The sequence below is a fragment of the Glycine max genome, chromosome 10 (genome assembly GCF_000004515.6).
Source record: "Glycine max cultivar Williams 82 chromosome 10, Glycine_max_v4.0, whole genome shotgun sequence".
In the NCBI taxonomy this organism is placed as follows: Eukaryota; Viridiplantae; Streptophyta; class Magnoliopsida; order Fabales; family Fabaceae; genus Glycine; species Glycine max.
In genome coordinates, this window is record NC_038246.2 from 16418675 (window position 1) to 16433751 (window position 15077).

General features: G+C 37.8%; 1 non-coding gene across 1 annotated transcript; it reads right to left on the minus strand.

Moving 5' to 3' along the window:
- Positions 1 to 7285: 7285 nt before the first annotated feature.
- Positions 7286 to 7392, minus strand: LOC112998284 (small nucleolar RNA R71). Its single transcript, XR_003263320.1, has one exon. It is a non-coding gene; the product is annotated as a small nucleolar RNA R71 (small nucleolar RNA).
- Between the last annotated feature and the right edge of the window lie 7685 nt (positions 7393 to 15077).

Consider the following 15077-nt stretch of genomic DNA (forward strand, 5'->3'; position numbering starts at 1 on the left):
TCTTTCCGTAAGTCTTGCGGAAGGCTTGCATTTGGAGGGGTTCCATCAACCGCCCTAATTCCTTGATGCTGGTGGTATCTGGGCTTTTGACCTTGACTTGGTAGAACCTCTTGCCGGTTTGATTTGTTCCCATGCTTACTAAAATGAGACAAAAGCTGGTGCAAATCAAAACTCCGATATCTCATGGGTGGGATGGATGAATGCATGAAGAAATGCATATGACACAGATGCAATTTACGAATACGGGGGTCCGGGGAATTTGTCACCTTCTTAGATACGACATCTAGGGGTAGCGAAATGCCCCAACGCACGTTTTTAAGAAGGCGACACGGACCCTCCGTTGGTTTGTTTACAGTAGGGATCAAGACAGAACCCATATGCAATGCCTATGCAAAAGACACAATGCGGGAATGTGCACAGTATGACAATATTTACCGAACATAAGCAAAAGGGTATATGATACTCATGCATGGCAGTGTGAAAAATGGCACGCAGCGTGTTTGCTTCGTGCCCCTATTGAAGGGACCTATAAGGGAGAGAACTAACTAGGCTTTTAGCAATAATTCCCAAGGTAGTTATATCTCTCTTGATGGTTTCTAGAGGTATCATCCCCTTTGACGAACATATTGTAGCAGTAGGGACTACTAGCAACAATAGGTTTTCAAAGAGAAAAGCTCTAGATGAGGGTTCACTGTAATCAAGCAAGTCGGAGACCTAGCATGATCACAGATTCACCTCCACTCCTTATGCTCCCATGAACCCGGGTATAGGGCCCTTTTTCACTCACAGTGTGTGCCAATAGTGTTGGTGTTTGTGTGCATCAAATGAATAAATATTTACTTCATGCATACATTTAAAATGCACTAAAAGCAACAAAGAGTTTATATACACAAGAACATAATGAAAGGAAACCAACAAAGGGGTAAGTCACGGTAAAACATTGCACAAGATTAAATGGCCTAACTCTCTAAAAACAGTCCCCAGTGGAGTCGCCAACTGTCGCAACCTCCCCTTCGGCGGGAGGGCCACGCGAGACTCGCGGGATGCGTGTTCCACGAAAGGAATACGCGCGGAGTCGCCACCAACGTTTATTTGAGGGAAACGTCGGAAAAACCGGAAAAGACGCGATCTACGAACTTTTAAGTGAAAGGTTCGGGAGTTGTATTTACGCACGGGGAAGGTATTAGCACCCCACACGTCCGCCCCAAGGGACGGCAGCCTTTAATCGAATGTGCAAACATGACTTTGATTTTTACGTTCCTTTTTATGTCCTTATATCCTTTTATACCCTTTTTATATTTTTCCCTTTTTTGTGGTCGACAAGGGTGTTTCCCTTTGCTCCTACGTATTCCTCAATTTGGGATGAGAAAATCAGACCTACGTAGTTCTTTCTTATCAAGTGATTCTTTTTTACTTTAAGAGGTGATCATTTTAAGGCGTTGGACCTTAAAAATGATCCATTTTACTTAGTGAGGAAATGAAAGGACAAACTTCAAAAGCCTATTTTTTATGGACGAGCTTGACTAGGCGAATTGATTTTAGCCTTTAGTTTCACTTTAGTTATTAATCAATTCGATTAAGAATGAGAAATCCCAAAGAGAAAACATCCACTTGATTTTCCGCTTTATTTTACTAAAAGATGTCTTTTTGATTATTATATTATTTTTTACCTCTTTTTGATTTCCAACGTGGTTACGGCACGACCGAACGGTCGGAATTTATTTTAACCGAAGTTAATGGATAATACAATTCAAACGTTCGGTGGAAATTTATTTTATTTTTAAGTTAAGCGAGAAATGACTTAAGTAAAATGGCTTAAGCACGTCAACAGGGGGTATAAAAAGTAAACAAAACGAGAATAAAAATGCACGAAACACAATGTGGGCCACTACGGGCACATAGAATGAATCGAAAAGCTTGGTTCGAGGTACTTACCCGTTGAAGATCGAAGAACGATGAAGAACGAATGAAGAACGTCGAAGAACGGTTGAAATCTTTGCGAAATTCCTCACGGAAAACGTTACGGAAACGTTTCGGAAGCGCCTCGGCTTAGATTTTCTTCACGGAAACAATTTTTCCAAGCAAATTCGAAAGAGAGAGAAGTGCCTCAGGGGCTGAACCCCCTTCCTTCTTCACTTCCTCCCCTATTTATAGCAAAATAGGGGAGGTGGTTGCCGCCCAGCTCGCCCAGGCGAGCAGGGTTGCTTCCTCCAGAAGCAACCGCCTTCTGGAGGAATATTCCGGAGGGCCCAAGTGGGCCTGGGTGCTATTTGCACCCCCATTTTTACTAAGTACACCCCCCTCTGCTGTTTTTTGGTGATTCCTTTTTCGTAAAGTTACGGAAACTTACGAATTTCGTAACGATACTTGTTTTCTTTCCGTAATGTTACGGAACCTTGCGGATTACATAATCATCCCCTTTTTGACTTACGGAATGTTACGGAACCTCACTTAATTATGCAACGATGCTTCCATTTGATTTCCGGTGTGTCACGGAAACTTACGGATTGTGCATCAATATTTTTTTTGGTTTTTCGGCATGTCCTGGAATTTCACAAACTGCCTAATGATGGGTGCCAAGCACCTCACGAGGACCAAAGAATGGTCGCACGTCATCGAGCAAAGGTCCCCGGACGAAATTAGGGTATGACACTACCCTAAGGCTCATGAGAACCCTAGGGCCTTCTCTTGCATCCCTGGCCCAATCTACTTGGAGTCTTCTATCCAATGCCCTTGCGGGGTAGGATTGCATCATTCCCTCCCCCTTAAAAAGGATTTGACCTCAAATCCCGAGATTCTTGAAACTTTGGGCTTTTTTCCTCAATACTTGTAAAAAGAACAAAAACATATATATTAGTGGTGTTTGATATGTTGAAGTAAGGTAAGGTCTGAAAACCCATTTCCTGGGCATCTTCCCATGAAGGAACATGGTTCCTCACCAACTCAATGAGTGGTGCTACAAGTATAGAAAAATATGGGACAAAGCTTTTGTAAAAGTTTTTTAAGTCATGGAAGCCCAAAATTTTCCTATACTTGGTGGAGTGGGCCACTCAGGAATGACCTTTATTCTCTCAGGGTTCATGGGAACCCCCTGATCACTATGTAAAAAATTAAGAAAAGTAATGCAATAAAACATACATTTTTCTATATTTTCATGTTGATTATTCCTACCAAAAAGTATGACAAACCTAAGGTGTCCCATATGAGTACCTAAGTTTGTATTGAAACTAAAAATAAGAACAAACCTACCTAATCAGTCCCTATGTACACAAATCATGAAGATGTTGGGTGCATGAGTGATTTTACAAAAGAGGGTTGCACCACTCAAAACATTCATCATACCACCAATTTTAGGGATTTGATGCCTAATAATACCTATTTTGGGCACCAACAAAACACAAGGATTTAAGCTCTTGCAAACCAAACCCTCATCCAACAACTCCTTTACTTGAGGAATAAACTCAAGCCTAAGAGGTGTGGCAATGCTTGTTGGATCTAGTGGCCTCGGAATAATTAAGAAGGGGGGGTTGAATTAATTATTAATGTACCTTGACTAATTAAAAAAACTATCCTTCTTAATGTTACTAGATTCAATTAGGCTTTTACTACTAAGTTAAGAAAGTAAAGAATAGAAAAAGAAACTTAACCAAAAGTAAAAGCGATAATTAAAGTGCACAACGGAAATTAAAGAGTGTAGGGAAGAAGAAGACAAACACAAGAATTTTATACTGGTTCGGCAACAACCTGTGCCTACATCCAGTCCCCAAGCAACCACCGGTTCTTAAGATTTCCTTCAACCTTGTAAAATCCATTACAAGAAAAGATCCACAAGGGATGTATCCTCCCTTCTTCTCTTTAAACAACTAAGTGGATGTACCCTCCACTTGAACTAATCCACAAGAGATGTACCCTCTCTTGTTCTCAGTTACAACAACCCAAGTAGATGTACCCTCTACTTGTACCACAAAGGATGTACCCTCCAATGGGTTAAGACAAAGAATTCTCAGGCGATTAGTCCTTTGAATCTTTGTAAGGGGAAACAAAAGATATCTCAGGCGGTTAGTCCTTCGAAATCTTTTGTTTAAGGGAAACGGAAGAATCAAAATAATTCTCAGACTGTGTCCTTTTGAATTCTTTGAAAAGGGAGAAGGAAGACACAAAAGAATTCAGGCGGTTAGTCGTTTGTTCTTTTGGAAAAGGGAGAAGAGAGACACAAAAAGAATTCATGCAATTAGTCCTTGTTGAATTCTTTTTGGCAAAGGTAGAAGAGAATGAAAAAGAAGAGTAGCACAAGTTTTTGATCAATGAACTTTTCTTGAAAGAGAAAGTATTGAACAAAAACTTCTAGAAAGATGAAGAGAAGATGAATCAGAAAAAAATTGTTGAAAGAGATGAAAGAAAATATTGAAAGATTGATTGAAAGAGATGATTAAGATCATTCTTTTTGTTTCATGCCAAGGTCACATATTTATAATTTCTTGACGACTCAAGTCAAAACTTGTAACTCTTGGCAATTCCTTTAAAACTAATTACTTAAAAAGTTATGACTTTTGAAAGAATCTTCAGAAACAAGTCACTTGAAGAATTGTGACTTTTGGAAATGAATTTTTCGAAAATAGTCACTGGTCATCGATTATCATTAAGGTGTAATCGATTACACATCAACAGGATGTGACTCTTCATTTTGAATTTAGAAAATCTTAAAGTTTTAAAACAAAACACTGGTAATTGATTACATGTTTATAGTAATCGATTACAGCTTTGTAAATCAATTTGAAAAACAATGCTGGCTACTGGTAATCGATTACTACCTTCTGGTAATCGATTACCAGAGAGTTAAACTTTTTGTTAAAAGATTTTGTGAAAACTTCATGTGCTACTCAATGTTTTGAAAAACTTTTTAGTACTTATCTTGATTGAGTCTTCTCATGATTCATGAATCTTGAGTCTTGAATCTTGATCTTGACTTTTCTTGAATCTTGATTCTTGAATCTTGAATCTTGAAACTTGAAACTTTGCTTAACTCTTGATTGATTCTTTGGCATCATTAAAATAACCTTGGAAGACATTGCTTCCACAATGCTAACAAGTGTCTTTTTACAAAGGAGAAAATGTGGAGGTTGTCTAAGAGGGGAAGTTTCTTTAATATTTGTCTTTATTTCAAAATGACTTTCCATCTTAGCTAACCTCTTGGAGGAGACACTTACCTCCTTACAGTCCTTGATGTGCCATTATTTTCTCCTATTTCTTAACCCTTTTTGCACCATTTTAAGTACTGATTAATCTTAATTGTCAAATTAATTAGGCAGTTTTATTATTTGGGCCCATTTAGCTAATTTGATGTTTTTAATCTAATTTCAAGAATTAATGAATCATTGGGCTTGAATCCAGAATTGGGCTTGGACTTGAAGAGGGCAGACTATTTTATTCTACAAAATTTTATCTTATCTAGATATTATTTAGATTTGATCTCATCTAGATATTAATTCTTCTAGATCTTATCTTATCTAGATTTGATTTGATTTTATTTATGGGCTTGGATTTAAAATAGATTTGTAAGCTTTGGGGCTGGAAAACTATATAACAGCACCAAGGTTCTAGTTTAGGCTCTCTCTTCTCTTTCTCCTTTTTTTCGTTTTTGCAATTCCAGTTCTGACTTCTTGTTTTAGCAATAAAATTTCGTTCTTCAATCTATAATTTCGTTCACTATTGATTAATGGAAGGCTAAGTCCCCAGCGTTGTTTTCGCTTGAGGATCAAGCACAGTTCTCTTCGAGGTTCTATTATTACTGTTAAATTCTGTTCAGTTTTTCCTCTTCACTAATTACTCTGAATTTGTTGCTATTAATTTATGCATGCTTAGTGCTTGATTAATTGTCTATGCGCTTAATTTATGTTCATGCTTAATGATCATTTATGAGTAATTGGTGTATGTGTTGCTTAATCACATAATGAATTCCTTATGTTAAATTTCGCTTAGTAATTTAATTTAGGGTTGGATTAAGTGGTTGAACTGAATAAGGATAAACTCTCGTAACCTAGGATAAGAGACTTGCTTGTGAATCAAGGGGGAGCAACGTGTTTTAATTATGATATTTTCTAATTCACATATATTCGTTGTTTAATTTACAAAAGCAAACAACCCCCCCCCCCCCATTCGTTACTATTTTCCTACTATCTGTTATGAACATTTGGTGTATCATTGCTCATTGGGAAACGACCTAGGATCACTTCCTAGTTACTGCAATTTAATGTTTATTTGATTCGGGTACGGCCTCGATCAAATTTGGCGCCGTTGCTGGGGAGCAATGTCCAAAGGTTCATAATAGCTAGTAATTCGTGTTTTATGTTTAGTTGTTTTATGTTTTCGTGTGTTGTGTTAGTGTTGTGTTCGTGTTGCGTTAAGTGTTGTTTAGTGTCTTGCTATTTTGTTTAGAGTGGTGTTTTGTTTTAGTTTTTCTGTTCAGCGCTTCCCATGTTTTAGTTTTTGTGTTTTGTTGTGAATAGTGTTTTGCGACGGATTTAGCGACCACTTTTGTTGAACTGGAAAACAGGGTAATAGTGGAAATCCCTTAGCGACAGATTTTAGAGACCAACCTTGTTGAATTAATTGGGATTTTTTGTTTTGGTAGCTATAGTTGTTATTTTTTATTGAATTTCGGTGTGGTAGGTTCTTTTGATCCATATTTTGTGGAAAAAATAGTTGGAGCCCTTAGTTTGGTCAAATTTGAAAGTTCCAAAAAAATAGCAAATTTGATTTTTGTCAAAACTTCAAACAATCATAACTTTTGCTTCGGTCATCAGAAACGTTATTATTATATATGTATTTGGGGTAGAAAAAAAATTCCTATGTTGTGGCAGTTTCAAAAGTTTTTTATTTTCCAAGTATTATTCTCTTATTTTTCTTAACTTATCATTTTTAGCTTCTATAGTTAGACTTTGAATTATCGTTTGAAATTTTTTGTGCTATCTTCTCATCATTTTATAAGGTTGCTCACAAAATTTCAAGTCATTTGAATATCATTTAATGGTAGTTGTAGTTCAGACCTACACTGTTACTTGCATAAGAAGGCAACTAGTTGTGTGCATGCTGAATGTAGTGTATGACTAGAGGCAATCCATCTGACTTACAACCCTTTGATCCTGAGATAGATAGGACATTTCATAGTTTAGTTAGAGGGAGTGGCAAAGGACTGGCTATATTACCTTGTTCCAAGGTCCATCACGAGTTGGGATGACCTCAAGAGAGTATTCTTAGAAAAAAAATTCATGCTTCCAGGACCACGGCCATCAGAAAGGATATTTCAGGTATTAGACAACTCAGTGAGGAGAGCCTATATGAATACTGGGAGAGATTTAAAAAACTATGTGCCAGTTGCCCTCACCATCAGATTTCGGAGTAGCTTCTTCTCCAATATTTTTATGAAAGACTCAATAACATGGAGAGAAGTATGATAGATGCTGCCAGTGGTGGAGCCCTTGGAGACATGACCCCTACTGAAGCCAGAAATTTAATTAAGAAGATGGCTTCCAACACTAGTAGTTTAGCGCCAGAAATGATGCTATAGTCATTAGAGGAGTGCATGAGGTAGCCACAAACTCATCTGCATCATCTGAAACTAAGAAGCTTGAAGGTAAACTAGATGCCTTGGTTAACTTGGTAACCCAACTGGCCGTGAATCATAAATCTGCACCTTTCGCAAGACTCTATGGATTATGCTCCGCTGCTGACCACCGTACAGACCTTTGCCCTTCTGTGCAGCAATTGAACAGCCTGAAGCATATGCTGCCAACATCTACAATAGACCTCCTCAACCTCAACAGCAAAATCAGCCACAACAGAACAATTATGACCTCTCCAGCAACAGGAACCATCTCGGGTGGAGGAATCATCCCAACCTTAGATGATCGAGTCCTCCACAACAGCGGCAACAACAGCAGCCTTATTTTCAAAATGTTGCTGGCCCAAGCAGACCATACTTTCCTCCACCAATCCAGCAGCAACAACAGCAACAACAACCGCAACAGCCCCAGAAACAGCAAACAGTTGAGGATCCTTCGCAACCTTCCCTTGAAGAACTTGTGAGGCAAATGACTATGCAAAACATGCAGTTTCAACAAGAGACCAGAGCCTCCATTCAGAGCTTAACTAATCAAATGGGACAATTGGCTACACAGTTAAATCAACAACAGTCCCAGAATTCTGACAAGTTGCCTTCTCAATCTGTCCAGAATCCTAAAAATGTGAGTGTCATTTCATTGAGGTCGGGAAAGTAGTATCAAGGACCTCAACCAGTAGCACCTTCCTCATCTGCAAATGAACCTACTCAACTTCACTCTACTCCAGAAAAAGATGATGACAAAAATTTAAAGAGTAAGTTACCTAACAATTTCTGTGCAGGTGAATCTTCCACTAGTAATTCTGATTTGCAAAGCAGCATATCCCTCTTCCATTCCCTCCAAGAGCGATTTCCAACAAAAAAATGGAAGAGGCAGAGAAGGAGATCTTGGAAACATTTAGAAAAGTAGAGGTAAGCATACCTCTGCTGGATGCAATAAAGCAAATTCCAAGATATGCTAAATTCTTTAAGGAGTTGTGCACCAATAAGCGGAAGCTTAAAGGAAGTGAAAGAATTAGCATGGGTAGAAATGTCTCCGCATTGATTGGTAAATCTGTCCCCCAAATCCCTGAAAAATGTAAAGATCCAGGTACATTCAGCATACCTTGTATTATAGGGAACAGTAAGTTTGACAATGCCATGTTAGATTTAGGAGCTTTTGTTAGTGTTATGCCTCTGTCTATTTTTAATTCTCTATCTCTAGGTCCTTTGCAGTCAGCTAATGTGGTAATTCATTTAGCTAATAGAAGTGTTGCCTATCCTACTGGTTTCATAAAGGATGTCTTAGTTAGAGTTGGTGAATTGATTTTCCCTGTTGATTTTTATATTTTGAATATGGAGGAGGGATTTTCTCAAGGATCAGTTCCCATCATTCTAGGCAGACCCTTTATGAAAACTGCTAGAACTAAGATAGATGTATATGCAGGCACACTATCTATGGAGTTTGGTGATATAACTGTTCATTTTAATATTCTTGATGCTATGAAACACCCATCTAAAGATGTTTCTGTATTTCGTGCTGAAATAATTGACTATGTTGTTGATGAATACATGACTGATCTTTATTCTAATCTACATGCCTGTCACTCTTCATGCATTGAGTCTGAAATTGTACTTGATCATATGTCTGAATTTGATGCTGAGAGTGAATATGAAATTGATATTGATTACATGTGTGGTGATGTTTTACCTCTTGAGATTGATTTTATAGAGTCAGATAGAACTAACCATGTTTTAGGAAGTACACATACTTTTGACTTTCTTTATGAGGTATAGGCTGAGAAACCATCTCTTTCTACTACTATCCAGCCAGCCACACCAGAATTGAAGCCTCTACCATCAAATTTAAAATATACTTACTTGGATGATAGCAAAATTTTTCCAGTAATTATATCTGCCTCCCTTGCTGATGAGCAAGAGGAGAAGCTGTTATCAGTTCTCAAGAAGCATAAGAAGGCTATAGGTTGGACCCTGGCGGACATTCCTGGTATTAGCCCATCCACATGTATGCATCGAATAAATTTAGAGGATGGGGCTAAACCAGTAAGACAGCCACAAAGAAGACTCAACCCGGTGATTCTTGATGTAGTGAAGAAGGAGGTAACCAAGCTTTTGCAAGCTGGAATCATTTATCCTATCTCCGACAGCCAATGGGTGAGTCCCGTCCAGGTAGTTCAGAAGAAAACCGGCCTCACCGTGATAAAAAATGAGAAGGAGGAGCTGATTCCTACTCGTGTGCAGAACAGTTAGAGAGTCTGCATCGACTATAGGAGGCTGAACCAGGTTACCAAAAAGGACCATTTTCCACTGCCATTCATTGACCAGATGTTTGAACGCCTGGCAGGTAAATCTCACTACTGTTTCCTTGATGGTATTTCTGGTTATATGCAAATCACTATTGCTCCCAAGGATCAGGAAAAGACCACATTCACCTGCCCCTTCGGCACTTTTGCCTATAGGAGGATGTCCTTCGGCCTGTGCAATGCCCCTGGTACCTTCCAATGGTGCATGATCAGTATTTTCAGTGATTTCTTAGAAAATTGCATAGAGGTGTTTATGGATGATTTCACTGTATATGGATCCTCTTTTGATGTTTGTTTGGATAGTCTGGAAAAGATTTTGAATAGATGCATTGAAACTGACCTTGTTCTAAATTTTGAAAAATGTCATTTTATGGTTGAGCAAGGTATAGTTTTAGGCCACATTATTTCCAATAAGGGCATTGAAGTAGATCCTGCAAAAAAATTTGTTATATCACAATCGCCTTACCCCTCTTGTGTGCGAGAGGTGCGATCTTTTCTTGGTCATGCAGGATTCTACAGGCGCTTTATAAGAGATTTTAGCAAAGTAGCCCTTCCACTATCCAACTTGTTGCAAAAGGAGGTGGAATTTGAATTTAATGATAAATGCGAAGAGGCTTTTCATTGCCTCAAAAGAGCACTAACTACCACCCCCATCATCCAGGCACCCGACTGGACAGTCCCTTTTGAGCTTATGTGTGATGCATCAAATTATGCATTGGGGGCTGTCCTTGCTCAGAAAATTGGTAAATTGCCTAGGGTGATATATTATGCTTCTAGGACTTTAGATGTTGCCCAAGTGAATTATACTACTATTGAGAAAGAGCTACTAGCCATAGTTTTTGCTCTTGAAAAATTTCGTTCTTATTTGCTTGGTACTCGCATTATTGCTTATACTGACCATGCAGCTTTAAAGTACTTGTTGAAGAAGGCTGATTCAAAGCCTAGGTTGATCCGATGGATGCTCTGGCTCTAAGAATTTGACTTGGAGATCCGTGATAGGAGCGGAACACAAAATTTTGTTGCTGATCATTTGAGTCGGATTGAACATGTGTCTGATGAGGACTCACCCATTCGGGATGATTTCCAGGATGATCATTTATATATATTGTATAGTATTTCTGATTCTCTTTCTACTCCCTGGTTTGCTAACATTGTCAATTATTTAGTTGCTTCTGTTTTTCCTCCCTTAGCATCTAAGGCTCAAAAAGATAAAATTAAAAGTAATGATAAGCATTTTATTTGGGATGACCCCTACTTGTGGAAATTGTGCAGTGATCAAGTCATTTGACAATGCATTCTAGATCATGAGACTGACTCGGTCCTGCAGTTCTGTCATTATTTCGCACCAGGAGGTCATCTGGGTGTTCAAAGGACAGCTCGCAAAGTGCTGACTGTAGCTTTTATTGGCCCACCATCTTTAAAGATGTGTGGAACATTTGTAGCACTTATGAATAGTGTTAGAGAGCAGGAAGTGCACTTACATGGCGACAACAAATGCCTCAGCAACCTATGTTATTCTGTGAGGTGTTTGATGTCTGGGGTATAGATTTCATGGGCCCTTTTCCTGTATCTTTTGGTTATGTTTACATTCTTCTTGCAGTTGATTATGTTTCAAAATGGGTGGAAGCCAAGCCCACTAGAACTAATGATGCTAAGGTTGTTGTAGATTTTGTCAGATCTAATCTGTTTTGCAGGTTTGGAGTACCTAAAGAAATCGTTAGTGATCAAGGAACCCATTTTTGCAACAAATCAATGCATGCCTTGCTTAAAAAGTACGGGGTTGTACACAGGGTATCCACACCATACCACCCCCAAACCAATGGACAGGCAGAAATTTCTAACAGGGAGATCAAGAGGATTTTAGAGAAGATTGTGCAGCCAAGCAGGAAAGATTGGAGTACCAGGTTAGATGATGCTCTTTGGGCACATAGGACTGCCTACAAAGCACCCATAGGAATGTCTCCTTATCGGGTTGTCTTTGGAAAGGCATGTCATCTTCCAGTTGAGATTGAGCACAAAGCATACTGGGCAGTGAAGACCTACAACTTCTCTATGGATCAAGTTGGTGAGGAAAGAAAGTTGCAACTGAGTGAGTTAGATGAGATCCACCTAGAAGCGTATGAGAATGCCAAGTTCTACAAAGAAAAGACCAAGAAGTTCCATGATAGCATGATAATTAAGAAGGACTTCATGGTTGGGCAAAAAGTGTAATTGTATAATTCTAAGCTTGGACTCATGAGTGGTAAGTTGAGGTCTAAGTGGATTGGTCCTTTTGTTGTTACTAATCTTTTTCCTTATGGTACAGTTGAGATCAAAAGTGACTCCACAAACAAGAGCTTCAAGGTCAATGGACACCGACTTAAGTCATTCCTCACAAACCCTTCTTTAGTGGACGTAGTGGTGGAAGAGACTTCCTTACTCCACCCTACTCTTCCTCCACCATGACTTAGGGAGTTTTTCTTTTCCTATCTCCTTCTTTACTTTTATTACATTTGTCCGATTCTATTTGATGGTTTAATTGCTTTTAATCTTTTAATTGTGCTACATTGAGGACAATGTGTTGTTTAAGTATGGGGGGGAGTGTTCTTTGGTTTTGCTAGTTTTGTTAGTTTTGTTTGGGTTAAATTTGTTAGTTTTGTTAGTTTTGTTAGTTTTGTTGGGTTTCTAGTTTAATATTTTAGGTCAATTTTGTTTGCATGTACAACTTTGCATATTTTTCTTTGAATTATAGGATATGTTCAAGAAATGGGTAATTGTTCTGAAAATAAAAGTCTCTTGAAATTTTGTGATTTGAAATCCTTGTTTTTCCTCTACATGTCATGATAATTTTGAAAGCTCAATTTGAAAGTGATAAGTTTACCTTTGCGAGAATTTGAGCCATCCATCATCATAATATTTTGGTGTGTTTTGCCCCATTGATTGCTTGCACAATAGCCTTGGCTTGATTCTTGTTGATGCTTCCTAATTCACATGCATATTTGGAAATGATTTAGGCAATTTTGTTCTTATAAGCTTCTAGCCAAATGGACTTACCTTGAATTAATTCCTTTGATAGCCCCTTTGAGCCTATGTTCCCCTTTCTTTGTTTTGAAGCTCATTACAAGCCTTAAGTGAAAAACCATGATATCACCTTACCCTTAAGGAATTTTGGAGCTTTGGAATTGTTTTGGGAATAAGTGTGGGGGGGTATGTTTCATTGGAAGATATGATTTTTGGCCATGCTTAATGTTTTATTTTGGCCATGCTTGATGTATATATATATTCCCTAGTTCTTGCTTTAATCTTCAAATTCGTACTGTTAAAAAATGAAAAAAAAAAAAAAAAGAAATTTCAATTGCTACATATTCCGCAAATTCGTACTGTTCAAAAAAAAAAAAAGAAGAAGAAGAAAAGAAGTGAAGTTGAATAAATTAGGTCTTGTTATGAGGACTTGATTTGGGAGCCTTGGCTGATTTTGTTGATATTAGAGGGTTTGGGTTTACTACTTGTGCTTAATTTCCACTTATTCCCCATTGCTCCTCTATTCCTTTGGGATTTAGCTACTTACTCCATATATTTTTCCCTACCTTGTCCTTGGCCCCATTACAACCTTAAAAGACCTTTCGATCCTCATGTGCATGTGTTTGTCAAGTTGTTTATCAATTTTAGAATTTTGCCAAGTCTATGTGGTGTTTGTTTTCATGGGTGCTTCGAGAGTAAACAGTAGCCTTGACACTTCAGAGATAGAGTGTATATCTTGTGAGGCTTTATCACTTTTCATTCTCGAGCTGATTAACTATTTTGCCATGATTGGGTTGCTTGGATGATTTTCATGAATGTCTTGACTCTTTGGATCTCTTCATGTTAGATGTTACCCATTCCTTTCATTCCTTGATGTTCATTGAGAAATATCTAAATGCTTTTGTTTGTCTCTCTTTGATATCCTTGGATTTTGTTCCTTATTTCATTTTGCCCAGGAGTGCAAAAGGCCAAGTATGGGGGGTTTTGATGTGTCATTATTTTCTCCTATTTCTTAACCCTTTTTGCACCATTTTAAGTACTGATTAATCTTAATTGTCAAATTAATTAGGCAGATTTATTATTTGGGCCCATTTAGCTAATTTGATGTTTTTAATCTAATTTCAGGAATTAATGAAGCATTGCGCTTGAATCCAGAATTGGGCTTGGACTTGAAGAGGGCAGACTATTTTATTCTACAAAATTTTATCTTATCTAGATATTATTTAGATTTGATCTCATCTAGATATTAATTCATCTAGATCTTATCTTATCTTATCTTATCTAGATTTGATTTTATTTTATTTATGGACTTGGATTTAAAATAGATTAGTAAGCTTTGGGGCTGGAAAACTATATAACAACACCAAGGTTCTAGTTTAGGCTCTCTCTTCTCTTTCTCCTTTTTTTCGTTTTTGCAATTCCAGTTCTGACTTTTCGTTTTAGCAATAAATTTCCGTTCTTCAATCTATAATTTTGTTCTCTATTGATTAATGGAAGGCTAAGTCCCCAACGTTGTTTTCTCTTGAGGATCAAGCACAGTTCTCTTTGAGGTTCTATTATTACTGTTAAATTTTGTTCAGTTTTTCCTCCTCACTAATTACTCTGAATTTGTTGCTATTAATTCATGCATGCTTAGTGCTTGATTAATTGTCTCTGCGCTTAATTTATGTTCATGCTTAATGATCATTTATGAGTAATTGTTGTATGTGTTGCTTAATCACATAATGAATGACTTATGTTAAATTTCGCTTAGTAATTTAATTTAGGGTTGGATTAAGTGGTTGGACTAAATAAGGATAAACTCTCGTAACCTAGGATAAGAGACTTGCTTGTGAATCAAGGGGGAGCAACGTGTTTTAATTCTGATATTTTCTAATTCACATTTATTCGTTGTTTAATTTACAAAAGCAAACAACCCCCCCCCCCCATTCGTTACTATTTTCCTACTATCTATTATGAACATTTGGTGTATCATTGCTCGTTGGGAAACGACCTAGGATCACATCCTAGTTACTGCATTTTAATGTTTATTTGATTCGGGTACGGCCTCGATCACTCCTCCTTAACCATTAAAGGTTGTCCTTCATCTTGGGGGTAGATTTCTTCACTAGATTCTTCCCCTTTTTCTTCTTCAGTTTCACTATAAGAAGGTGAAG